Source organism: Prunus persica, chromosome G8 (genome assembly GCF_000346465.2).
Source record: "Prunus persica cultivar Lovell chromosome G8, Prunus_persica_NCBIv2, whole genome shotgun sequence".
NCBI classification, from domain to species: Eukaryota; Viridiplantae; Streptophyta; class Magnoliopsida; order Rosales; family Rosaceae; genus Prunus; species Prunus persica.
In genome coordinates this window covers 20486515-20500667 of record NC_034016.1, presented here as the reverse complement: position 1 = coordinate 20500667, position 14153 = coordinate 20486515, and the positions used below count along the sequence as shown (strand labels likewise).

The window sequence follows — 14153 nt, the reverse complement described above, 5'->3', positions numbered from 1 at the left end:
AGAAATTGGCAACTTTGTTTTCATTAGCAAAGTGCGTGCTATCAATTGAAGGCGTTTAATTAAAGCTTCTGCCAAGCCATTTTGAGTATGCACATGGGGAACAGGATGTTCAATATCTATGCCTAGTGACATGCAGTAGTCATCAAAAGTCTGAGATGTAAATTCACCAGCATTATCGAGTCTGATTGACTTAATGGGATAATCTGGGAATTGAGCTCGTAATTTAATTATCTGAGCCAAAAGCCTAGCAAATGCCATGTTCCGAGTAGATAAAAGACAAGCATGTGACCATCGGGTAGATGCGTCCACCAAGACCATAAAGTACCGAAATGGTCCACATGGAGGGTGAATAGGTCCACAAATGTCCCCTTGAATTCTTTGCAAAAATGATGGAGACTCAACATCAACCTTTGGTTGTGATGGTCTGATCACCAACTTCCCTTGTGAACAAGCTTGGCAAAAGATGTCACTTGATAACATAATGTGTTTAGTTAATAAGGGATGTCCTTTAGAGTTGGTGATGATCCTGCGCATCATGGTGGATCCAGGATGACCCAACCTGTCATGCCAAAGCTTAAAAGCATTTGAGCCAGTGGACTCTTGGTCCATGACACTATGTGCCTCAATTGTCCGTATGGTTGTGTAATACAACCCTGATGAGAGCTCACAAAGCTTCTCCAGTATACGCTTTTGGGTATCACTGGAGGTAATACAAAGATATTCCATGTTTTCCTCTATCTTTGTTTCAACATGGTAGCCATTCAAACGTATATCTTTGAAACTCAACAGATTCCTTCTGGAGTTAGATGAATACAAAGCATCTGGAATGGACAGTATTGTTCCATTTGGTAACATAATTTGGGCTCTTCCTGAACCTTCAATCAGATTTGCAGGACCTGATATGGTTGTTACCTTTGCTTTTGTAAGCATTAATTTTGAGAAATACTTCCGATCTTGAAGGATCGTATGAGTAGTTGCGCTGTCTGCGAGACAAATATCTCTGCTATAGCCTTTGTTTTGAGGGCATCCATAATTTACATCCATGCCACCAAATAAGTAAAATAAGCTGGGATCAAAAAGAAGACAACATTACAACTTTTATTGGATTGAAATTTAAACAACACTTCAGCTAATACAAATAGTACAGCTAATACAAATAGTACATTAAAGGATTTAATCTAATTCGGACTCATAACCTTCATTCCCTCTTTTAGTAACAAAATCAGAAACATCTAGATGCGTCTTGTTTTGCTGACGTGATATTTCTGATGAGCCATCTGTGGCTGGCGGAGCATGATCAATGTAATTTATCTCCACTTTCCTGTTCTTAAGTGAAGCTTGATAGAGATCCGCCAAATGCCTGGGCGTACGACAAGTGCGCACCCAATGTCCCTTTGCTCCACATCTGTGGCAAGGGCTTTCAACATTTCTAGGCACATGACTCATCTGTGCCTTTCCCTTATTACGGGATGCATATTTGCCATTCGTGGATGGACCACTCCTTGGTCCTAAACCCTCTAAACGAGCACCATGATTTTTTCTACTTCCTTGCCAGTGGCCACGCTTGCCCCATCGCCCACGTTTATGGATATTACCACGAGATGAAGTGGCATTCACTTCCTGAGATGCAGCATTTATTTCAGGAAGTGGTGCTGAGCCCGTTGGGCGAGATTGGTGATTCTTTAATAAGAGCTCATTATTCTGCTCAGCTAACAAGAGGCAAGATACAAGTTCCGAGTATCTCTTGAAACCGCTATGTCTGTATTGCTGTTGAAGGAGGACATTTGAAGCATGAAAAGTGCTCAGAGTTTTTTCGAGCATATCCTCCTCAGATATATTTTCCCCACATAGCCTCATTAATGAGGTAATTCTATGCATAGCAGAGTTATACTCGGACACTGACTTGTAATCTTGAAATCTCAAGTGGGTCCATTCGTATCTAGCTCTTGGGAGAGTCATCGTCTTCTGGTGATCGTATCTTTCACCTAGAGCTTTCCACAGAACCAACGGTTCATCAACCACCACATATTCGCTTTTCAGCGCTTCATGGATGTGGCGGCGAAGAAAGATCATGGCCTTCGCATTCTCTTCAGGCGAAGCATCATTCTCATCTACAATTGTTTGTCCGAGGCCATTGGCTCGTAGATGAATTTTGGCATCCAGGACCCATGATAAAAAGTTGTCCCCGGAAAGGTCCAAGGCAGCAAACTCCAGTTTTGCCAAATTTGCCATCTGAAACTTTAGGCTCGAGATCTGGGACATTAAGCCACTTATTAATAGAAATTTCATTATTCAGGTATATTAATTGATGATAAAGTGTCATGAATTTGCTGTCCAAAATTTTAGGTTCGAGATCTGAGATATTAAGCCACTTATTAATAGGAATTTCATTATTCAGGTATATTAATTGATGATAAAAATAAAATCATGAATTAAATTGCTTGCTGTATGGACGTTAATTCCGCACCATACCTTAAACGTGCGGTAAAGTAAGTGTGCTTGTATGGGCACTAATTCTGCTCCATACATTTAAATAAAAGCAAAGGCGTGGACGATAAACCCGCACCACCCTTTAAAATAAATGTAAATGTGCGGTAAAATAAATTCATAAAGTAAAGTGTTAGTATTAGTAACGGTCTCCCACTGATAATATGTTTAGTATTACCAAGGGTCCATTTTTGTTAATGGTTAGTAATTACATAAAGTAAAGTGTTAGTATTAGTAACGGTCTCCCACTGATAATATGTTTAGTATTACCAAGGGTCCATTTTTGTTAATGGTTAGTAATTACATAAAGTAAAGTGTTAGTATTAGTAACGGTCTCCCACTGATAATATGTTTAGTATTACCAAGGGTCCATTTTTGTTAATGGTTAGTAATTACATAAAGTAAAGTGTTAGCATTAGTAACGGTCTCCCACTGATAATATGTTTAGTATTACCAAGGGTCCATTTTTGTTAATGGTTAATAATTACATAAAGTAAAGTGTTAGTTGAAAATTTTCAGAAATAAAAGGAGAGACTATCGTGCTGATAACGTGTTATAAAAATAACCTGGGATATGTGCGATAATTCTGAGCTGCACGTAAAGTAGATGAGACACAGCATTTAACGAGGTTCGGCTATGCCTACGTCCTCGGAGAGCAGCAGCAGTAACTTTTCCATTATGTAAAAGGATAGAGCTACAAGTTTAGTGTTTACAATATATGTGGCTCACTGAATTTTCTCTCTAGGAGAATTTCTCTCTGCTCTCTCTTTCCTCTTTCTTCCTTCTCTTCCTTTCTCCTTTTTTCTTCTCCTTCTTCTTTCCGTTTCTCTTCTTATTTATAGGCTGAAATAATCACTATTCATCACTATTCATCACTGTTCACCCGTGACAGACAAACTCTATCAAAGCCGCCAAATGAACAGTAATGAACAGTAATGAACAGTAATGAACAGTATGTGTGGGCTCCATTTCAAGACTTTTATAACAAAAAAATAAATATTGAATTATTGCTTAATATATATGCATGTATGAAATAATAAATTATTTATACATCAAATGGTGATGAAATAAATAACAGACATGATGCTTTCAATGGTAAAGTATTTGTCAATTTGTTGTGTGATGTTTTTGTTGTTGCAAATATCATAAGTGAATTATGATTATTTAATTCAATGCAAAGTGAGCCTTATTAGTGGCGGAGCCACTTCTAGATCTGGAGTAGTCCTGGTTCCCTCATATTTTTATCTTTCTTTTATTATATTATATAATATATATAATTTGTAATAAACAACTTAAAATTTAAGTTAAAATTTCATTTAAAACAAATTAGACATGAGTCAATTAGAAATACTTAGCTCTAAATATGTAATTATTGAATACTTAGGTGTTTTATATATTTGTATTTTCTACTTCGACCCTCTTAACTTTACAATTCTAGTTTCGCCCCTGTTAACGGTCGTTTTTTAGAGTTTTGTCAATCAAAGGTTTAATTAGCACTTAATCACTATGAACTAACTCAATTATTATTATTATTATTATTTTATTTGTTTGCAAAAGTTTAGGGGGTAAGGCATCATTGTCGGAGTTGATGCGACAAAGTGTGGGTTTGTTTGACTGATTTTAAAATAATAAAAAAGGTGTGGGAGCCAGAGAGATTATGCAAAACATTACTAATGAAACAACTATATGCAAAACATTATATTTATATTTAGAATGGATATGAAACGACTATATATATGTATATGTAAGAAGTCATTTGAAATTTATTTGTTTTTTTTAAATTTCATTCGTATTCAAATTATGCTAATATGGTTTAGTCTAAAGGAAGAGGGTATTAACTTGTAAATCAGTGATCTCAGCTTCGAACTTTTGGTAGCATGTGTAAGAAACTCATCTCTTTATAATTTAGACTATCGCTTATATTAAAAACAAAAAAAATTGATATACATGAATTATAGTAGTCTAAACAAACAATTTAACCTTATAAATTAAAATGTTCTCTATATTTGAAATCACTCCACTCAAATGGACCTTAATTTTCCGGACTGGTAGTCATGATGGAGACTGGAGTCTGTGTAGAGATTCTAATGCAGATGAATTTACATAAAGCCTTCGAATCTTTCATTTCACCAACGAAAGCAAAGGCAAGAGTTTATGCTCATCAACTGATCCTGGACTATATATATATATATATATATATATATATATATAACCATATCCATCTTATAGAAAGCATAAATAGAAGAAGGAAAAAAAACAACTTGAAGAATCTTCAGTATTTGCTACCATTTTTTGTGACAACCAGTGCAATTCAAACCTACAGGATCTAGGTTCTTACCACCATGTCTCCTCCAGCTCATGAGAAACCATTATCTTCTCTTTCTTTTTTTTTGGTCTGAAGATGAGAAACCATTATCACATTCGTTAAATTTATGCTGGGAATATGATAGTCAGCACCTGAGAATTTCATAGCCAGGGAATCACTTGAGAAGGGACATAAATGCATATTTGTTTGACTAATAATAACTCAAGCAATTCGTCCCTTCCATCACTATTTTTTGTTTTCATTTGTGGATTCAGTGAAAAAAGAAGGTAGATCAACCAGCAGACAGAAACTAAAGATTTGCAGAATATCGATCCATGCATGAGAGAGAGAGAGAGAGAGAGAGAGAGAGAGAGAGAGAGAGAGAGAGAGAGAGAGAGAGAGAGAGAGAGAGAGAGAGAGAGAGAGAGAGAGAACTTGGATTCTATTCTCCGACAACAATTACGGCATAATTCCTTCAACAAAGGCAGTCTCAAGTTTGAAAGTGGTAACTCCCCCTCCCCTTTCCAAACTTCAAAACAAAAAAAACAAAAAAAAATCCTTTTGGATATGTTTACATTCATCGACATTGATCATCGGGCTATAGTTCTTTCTTTCCTTAATTATCCTCGTCTCTCAAGTGGGAATCAAGTAGCTCGATAATTTCCGACATAAAATAATAATATATACGATGCACACCTTTAAGTGAGACAGGAAAATACCACTGCCCTATATATACTTTTGTATTTATACACAAAGTCAAACTGCGACTCATTTTGGTAAGGGAGGCCAGATTATTATTATTATTGATATTGAAGATCAAAAAGTAGGGCCCACTCTGTTGCTTTACTCCTATTTTCAAAGTCGAAAGGTGGGAGTTGGATGCATTTACAGTTGGCTTGCTTACTTTGTTATTCACAGTGGAGGTGTTCAGTGTGGAAGATGATTTAGAAAAAGATGGAGTGTGTCCAGAAGTCTTCTATGCTTTACATTCTAAATTTTAAATTGATTTCCAGAATCCTGTCCACAGCACGGGACATGTTGCTAAATGAAATTTTATTGGATGTATCGTATGTGGGCGGCAGCATGAAATTTGTGCAGATATTGTATGGGATTCCCAATATGGAGGGCATCTGTTTGCAAAGAAATGAATATTATGGAGTTAAAAAGCATTTTTGTTTTTTAAAGAAAAAAAGAAACTTAAGAAATAGAGGAAACAACACTGATAGGTGGATGAATTCATCTTAGCCTTGGCCATAACATGGGCAAGAAAAATAAATAACAAGTGAAATGTACGTAGCATGTATAGTTTGAGAAATTAATGGATTTTTTTTTTAAAATACAAGTAATAGTCTAAATTATCAAGGGAGGAAGGTTTCTCACACACACGCTACTAAGGTGTCATGGGAGTTCGAACATGAGACTATTGGTCTGCAAGTCAAATCCCTTTTTCTACTGAGCTAGATCTCGTTGGCATTAATGGATCCATTTAATTAGGCCAGTTAAAGGAAAAACTGAAGTTGTGTTGTTGAATCCAAAGCTTAAAAAAGGAAGTTATAGTATTCATATACGGATACAAACAATATTGACAGAGGAGAGAATCGACCATAGAACTTAAGCTGTAGGGATATATAAATGTTCTTTACTCTTGATCTATAAGCCCCTTATTTCATACTATTATTTTGTTGTGGTAGATTAAGATAAATTGAAGCAATACGTATTAGATGAGTCTAGTGAGGCAGTGCAAATGTACATTTGTTTTTCCTCTCTTCTTAATTGACCTTTAAAAGAATAATCGATAGTAATTATTGATGAAAAAACAAAAGTATAAAGCAACTATAGTGCCGAATATGGGTAAATCTCCTCCATTGACCCAACACAATAACAAGTTGAATTGATCTAAAGAGAATCACGCACAACCCACAAAATAATTAAAATAAGTTCACCAACTCAATCCTGCAATACATATCTGTCTTACATCGACAAAAACAACATATCGTATCGAAAGAGCTGTAGCACCATACCAACTGAGTTCATAGTGCCATGCCAACTAAATATAAACTCGAGGCAACCCGACATCTTCCTTTCCTTGTAGAGCCGTATCGAATGTTGACAACTAAGTCCAATCTTTGTGTACATGGCCAGTCTTGAGATTTTGAGGGCCATGTGCCAAATTTAAACTGGGGCTTCACATAAGCTAACACAAACTTACACCATTACGTAATGTCATACTACAAAACTTCATAAATAAATAAAAAGTAAAAATCATCATCAATTAGCATGTAAATCACAAATAAAATCATTTTTCATTATATAATTATTTGAGATTTAAATCTGACTATTTGATTTTGAGTGACATTTATGAATCTAGAAATTAGGAATTTGGATTGTTAGTCCTTGAAATTGAAAAAAAAGTTGCCAAAGGATTAAACAAGAGAGTAAAAGATAGATATTGGTGATGATTATTACTTACAGAAAATCACAAAGAATGATCCGGAAAGAAATGGAGAATGCCCGCATATATGCATGAAAGATTTAAACCGAATCTTAGTTTATAGAACTTTATATTTTTCCACTTATCAGAATCCCATTTAATGATGCAGGCTCTCCCTGAAGCCTTTCTCAAAGGATTATTGGTTATTTCAATTTTGATTGGAGTTTCAAGCCTTTCTTCAATAATTTTTTTTTTTTTAAGTCCACGTCTCATTCGTAGCCCTCTATATATTTCCTGGTTCGTCTGCACAAGTTTGTCATCCAAAGCCTGAGCATCAGTGCACCACCCAGCAACCCGCGTACACTCCTCATCTATATCTTCCATAAGTTTCAGTATGAAAACAATATTGTTCAACTTTGGGAAGAAAGCCCTTTTCAACAACACTACTAAACTAGTGGTGTTTCTGTTCTTCATGATTTTGAGTGCAGTCAATTCCAACCCTCCCGTCCCTCCTACGAAGCCTCAAGCTAGATCTGCAGGTCCGATCGTACCTCCTGGCCCTAATCCATGCACTAATATCCCCAGAGGCGGTAACGGCCATTGCAGCTAATTCTTCAATCGTCGTCTGGTTTCCATATGGGGTTATGTACTATATTAGCCCTATGCAAAAATAAATGACTTTTATTTTTATGGATGGGTGCAGATATGTAAAAATATATATAGTGAATAAATGAGGAGTTCATATATACGTACATCAATGGTCAAAATCTTTTCCTTGTTTTCCTTCTTTTTGCACGCCCTCCCCTTAATTTTTTCCACCTGCAACTATCGCACGAAAATAAAAGGTGAAAGTTACTTTATTTTGATCGCTTTAGCGCTCTCTCTCTCTCTCTCTCTCTCTCTCTCTCTCTCTCTCGCTTATATAGAAATTGGGCAAATTTATGATATAAAATAAAAATTCTAGGTTTTTTTTCTGGGCAAATTTCTGTAAATTGTGAATATAGTTTTTTAGTTTTAGGTTTATTTATTTTCTTTTGATTATTAAGTTTGACTATGATAATTGTGGATCTTTTCTCGTTCATTGATTTTGTAGATACGACCACAGTCTTGTAATATTGAATGAGAGAAACAAGAAGATAGGTAATCCATCTCCTATTAATTACACTGAATTCGGATAGGATTTGGATTAAAGTCCGATTAATTGACAGGTCTAGATATTAGGGGATGAGAATTTTCTCACACACATTTTACTAAAATATCATGAAAGTTCAAACATGAGATAACTGATCTACAAGTCAAGATCATTTTTAATTGAGCTACACCCTTGAATCAATCAATCCTTAATTCACGCACTACTTACTCCATTGATCCCAAGTAGGCTGGCTGCGGCCTCAAGGGACTACAGTTACCATGGACCAATTCAGGTGCGGCCGGGTTGCTAAGTTTGGGTTGGGCTTGAGTAATGAGAATTATGAATTCAGCAGTAACCCAAACCAATCCAAACTAGTCTTAAGCAAGATAAAAGACCAAGGCGGATGGGGGAAAAAAAATCCAAGAGGAACCGCTGTGTCTGAATTAGATGAAATTCCGTGGCATTTGATTTTGGATGAGCATGCTTGCATGCAATGTGTGAAAATATGTGGAGCAAACACAAACATGCAGCAGCACAATCAGCATTCAAGTGATTGACACGTAGTCAGCATCAAAGTGAAATAAGTAGATGCTTGAAACTCAACTCTTCCAATCTATAAATATCATCAAAAATATATGAATCAGTTTGTGTAATCAGGGGGAAGCTAGCTAGAACAATGCCACTTTGTCCAGGTGCAGGTAAAAAGTCGTGGCCGGAGGTGGTGGGGCAAAGTGGAGAAGATGCAGCGGCAAAGATAGAGCGAGAGAATCACAACGTTCGAGCAATCGTCATACTGGAAGGCTCTGCAACCACTTTGGACAGGAGGTGTGACAGGGTCTGGGTCTGGGTCAATTGAAACGGCATCGTCAACAAGGGTCCTAAGGTTGGCTAGCTACTTTAGCTAGGGCCCCAAACTAGTCCTAAATAAATATGGGGCCAGCTGGTTACCTTCCAGGAATTATCTATGTTCATTTTTAATGAATAAATTGCTATGATCAAATTCTATATATTGCTGTTAAAAAATTTACGAATGTTGAAAGATGGAAGGGAATTTTCTCATACACACGATTAAAGTGTTATGGGAGTTTGAACTTGAGATTTCTAATCTGCAAATCAGTATCCATTTTCATTGGACTAGACACAGATGGCTTAAATTTTATATCCACAGAAGAACCCCCTCCCGGCGGCGGGTAAAAGCATCTAGGCCACTAGGTAGTTTTCCAGACAATATACGGTGGGAGATTGAGATTCTATTGCAGATTAATTAAACATTGGGGACTATATTTGTTTATTTTCCTTAACTGGGAAGAAACATTTGGAGATAATATTGTAATAATCTAGTGGCAAGGTGCATGCGCGCAGATTAGGCTTCCTCATGTCCTGGAAACTGTCTCCTTTGTTTCTTCTTATTATTTTATTTTTAAATTCATTTTCATTGTTATTTTGGGTATCAACCCAAATCATTTTTGCTATTTGTACCATCTCAATTTTGTAAAGCAAGAGGAGCTACAGTTGAGAATTCACATCAACCGACCCGTTTATGATCATCTCTTCTATCAGTTCAATATCCAGCTATTCTATAAATATATTTTGCCCATATATTGGAACTTGCAGGGTATTTATAGTCAGAAATATTTATGTTCATTGATGAAAGCTAAACCACCAGTTCTTTGGGAATTAAGGAAATAATTAACAGGAAGGGACCAAGAAAATGTCATGTTGAAGAATATAAATTTCGACATAGAAAATTTGACTAAATAAACTACAATTTATTAAGTGGTTTCACTACTAATAATACCGAGATCTTTTGTGATAAAACCTCACACTTATTAGGCTTTGTAGGTGGTTAAGTTAAGGACAATATCGGTGTTAGTGGGTCGCTGACCTATCTCTCTTAAATTTAATATGTCAATTATTACAAACATCGGAGGACCGGACTTAATAATTTTATTAAGATGCTAAAATTTTCCATACATGTGCAAACTTTTGTAGCTGCGTTAATGCTCCTAAAAATCAAGATTCTTCATATGTCGTAATTGGTGTATATACTTTATATATAGAATTCTAAATGGGGCCTTCATCATAAATCACAAATTGGCAACAGTTAGAGCCTATAGCTTATGGCGACAAAATCCATCATCATCATTTGGCAGCACTTTGGCTTACTGATCTATTAATCTAATTAATAATTAATGAATGAATATAATTAGAATAATAACAGATACTCCTTATGATCCTGAGCTCTCTCTTTACTCTACTTTTCCTATTCTTTTGGATAGTGGGATGGGAGGCTTTTAGTTCCTTAAATAACAAGAAGAGCCCTAATCTCTGGCTTATTAATTAATTCATATATAATATAGTACATAATCTGTGATCTAGGCTTTACTAAAATGATAGACTACCTTTTAATATGTCAAAGCTCTGGAGAAGTTTAGCATCTTTCTCATTATGCACAACTTAATATTGAATGTGTGACAGTTGGAAGGTATTATCTTCAATCATTAAAGCACTGTTACTTACTATATATTATATATAAGATAGTGATTAGTTCTTACAGCTTAATTATAGATAATATATCATGGTACTTCAGTGCAAATCAAACACGCAATCTACAGTTTATTTGCTAATTAAATATGAGTGTTGTCATTTGAACCGCATTTACTAACTACATTACTGATCACCTCTCTAATATACAAATATATCCCACATACATTGGTTTTCAGATTAGTTTTAGCTCAATGTACGTAGTTTCAACTTCCTTTCCCATTCCCAGTGGTGCTCAAGACAAGAGGAATATGAGTTCAATATTTTTTACATATCTCACTGTATACCACAGAAAATTTGGGGACATATATTATAAACAATTATATTTAGTGCACCTGTCACTTGAGCAGACCAACTGACCTTTTTCTTTTAAAAAGAAAAGAAGAAAAAGAAAGAAGGAATTGGAACATTTTCTACTGACACTAGTTGTTGTCGTCCATGCGCGTAATCTTATACCTTCCCGCTCACTCACCAGTTGTTTTTGTTTCAAATATATATATATCATAGGACGTGTGGACAAGTTTGCAGCCAAAATCTTTTTGGGAAAAGAAGAAAAGAAAGCTCTGCATTATTCCGCGCAGTCTTGTTAGTCAAGGTTGCTAATGCATTATGCAGCAGCAGAAGACTATTGGTATGCATGCAGAAAACAGAAGATGGTGAATAAATTTTAGAACATGAAAATGAAAATGCATCTAAAAATATGGTGAATAAAAATCTTCTCGAACCCAGATGAAATTGAAAATTTTCTATTCGTTTTCTTTAACTATTCTGATGGAAAACCATTCATTGTGCAGCTCTTTTGTACAGATAATAATCTATAATACTTCATTTGAGGTCAACTAGATCTAGCCTAGTGGAAAAGAGTCTTGACCATTACCATGTTGAAATTCCATGGGAAATGAATCCAAAAGGAACTGCTGTGTCTGAATTAGATGAAATTCCGTGGCATTTGATTTTGGATGAGCATGCATTGGATGCAATGTGGGTGGATGTGGATCAAACACAAACATGCAGAATCCCAACCAGCATTCAAGCGATTGACACGAAGCTATGCATAGTCAGCATCAAAGTGAAATAAGTAGATGCCTGAAACTTGTAGAACCAAAGCTCGAGTTCAACTCCTTCAATCTATAAATATATAATATCAGAGTGTGTGTGTGTGTGATCAGAAGGAAGCCAGCTAGAACAATGTTACATTGTCCAGGTAAGATTAATTGTGGGATTAATATACTTAATTATTGGTTTATTAATTGTTTGTTACAATTAATAAAACTAATGTTTACAACAACAGGTAAACAGGCGTGGCCGGAGGTGGTGGGGCATAGTGGGCAAGATGCAGCGGCAAAGATAGAGCGAGAGAATCATAATGTTCGAGCAATCGTCATACTGGAAGGCTCTCCAGCCACCAAGGACTTGAGATGTGACAGAGTCCGGGTCTGGATCAATCGAAACGGCGTCGTCGTTAGGCCCCCTCATGTTGGCTAGCTGTACTTAGCTAGGCCCCAAACTAGTCCTAAATAAATAAAGGCCCAGCTGGCTACCTTCCAGGAGTTATCTATGTTCCTTTTTAATGAATAAATTGCTATGATCAAATTTTATACATTGCTGCTACGAATATTGGAAAGGGGGAAGGAGGGGGATTTTCTCACACACATTGCGGAAGTGTAAGCGGGGTTCGAACTTGAGATCACTAGTTTGCAAATCGAATTAGACATTCTTTGCTAAAATTTTATATGGATAGAGAATGGAGATACCAAACACAATTATTTTGAAAGTTTACGTAATTTTGGTAAAATTCAATTCGATCATGTTGAGTGCTCTGAAAAGATTGAATGGTTGCGTACGCATGTAATGTAAGGACCCAAATTCACTGCACTAGTGATCTCTTTTCAATCATCAAAGACTTTTCTCCTCTTCTTTTTTGTTTTGGAAATTTTATATTCCCCGTTTACATGTTCTTTCTGTCAAAAGGTGCATAATTACTAATTAACCCACTTTTTTAACCCCCACGTGTAAAAGCATCTAGTCCTCAACTGGGAAGAAACATTTGGAGATAACATTCTAATAATCTAATGGCAGGTGCATGCGCGCAGATTTGGCTTCCTCAATGTCCTGGAACCTGTCTCCTTTGTTTTATCTTATTATTTTATTTTAAATTTCATTTGCATTGTTACTTTGGGTATCAACCCAAATCATTACGTTTAAGTCCTATGAGCAAATTGACCAAAAAAAAAAAAAAAAGAGTCCTATGAGCAATAATAGGATTATCATATTTGTATGCTATCTTCTGTACGGCCTCATCAATCTATTAAAGAGGTGACACACAAGTTGGTATACAAATCTAATATGATTAGCATTTTTGATGTCGTATATATATTAATCATATAGCTACTCTTGATGATAATGTCAATAGAATTTTAAGGGGAATTAATTTGTCCCAAGATCAAGCTCAGGTCCTGTAAAGTTTCTTACCCCCAAAAAAGAGGAAAACAAAACCCTAATGCCAAAGTGAAAGTAGCTCGATCAGAGTGGTTTTAGTTTTTAATTATGAACTTGGAAAGAGGACCGAAAGAGCAAAAGTTGAATAAATGAATAAAAGAAAGGTCCATTTTATCATATTATCTAAACCTTATAAGTAGCCAGCTTCTGAGCCCTGATTGCGATACTACTCTTGCTTCAAACTTTGCTTCTTTAAGAACCTCTCCTTATAATTCACTTACTACCTGATTCTTGCCACCCAAATCCTTATTTCCATATACGACAATGGCAATCACCAAAGGAAGTGCCTACCAAGTTTCTTGCATGATGATTGTCTTTGCTTTGTTGATTCTGACCTCCCCCAAGCCTCTCTTAGCTTATAGGCCCCTTAAGGAGGAGCAGAGTACTGCAGGAGCGAGAGAGAGTGTGACAAAAGCTCCGCTTGAAAGAGGGCCCCTTCCACCTTCCTCTTCCTCTTCTTGCACTTACATAAATACCCCGGGTGGTAGCCATGGTGGGCATTGTGAAATCCATAAATGAACTTCGCAAACGGCTTGTGATGCAACCCTAGCTAGTAGCCGTGACTGATGGAGTATTGTTATTTGTACCATATCATTTGAACCGATTATTTTTTGTAGTATCTCTCTAATGGAGGTAACTCTCACTTGTATTTGAGAGATATGAAGGACAAAATGGTCGACTGATTAGATGATACAATTAATATTATTCGTAGCAATTATCTATGTATCATGTGTGTATCTATATTATAACTCAGT

The 14153-nt window shown here is 36.0% G+C and overlaps 1 long non-coding RNA gene across 1 annotated transcript; it reads left to right on the top strand.

Moving 5' to 3' along the window:
* On the top strand, positions 12035–12447 carry LOC18768066. The gene is made up of 2 exons (XR_002272773.1): positions 12035–12103; positions 12191–12447. It is a non-coding gene; the product is annotated as an uncharacterized LOC18768066 (long non-coding RNA).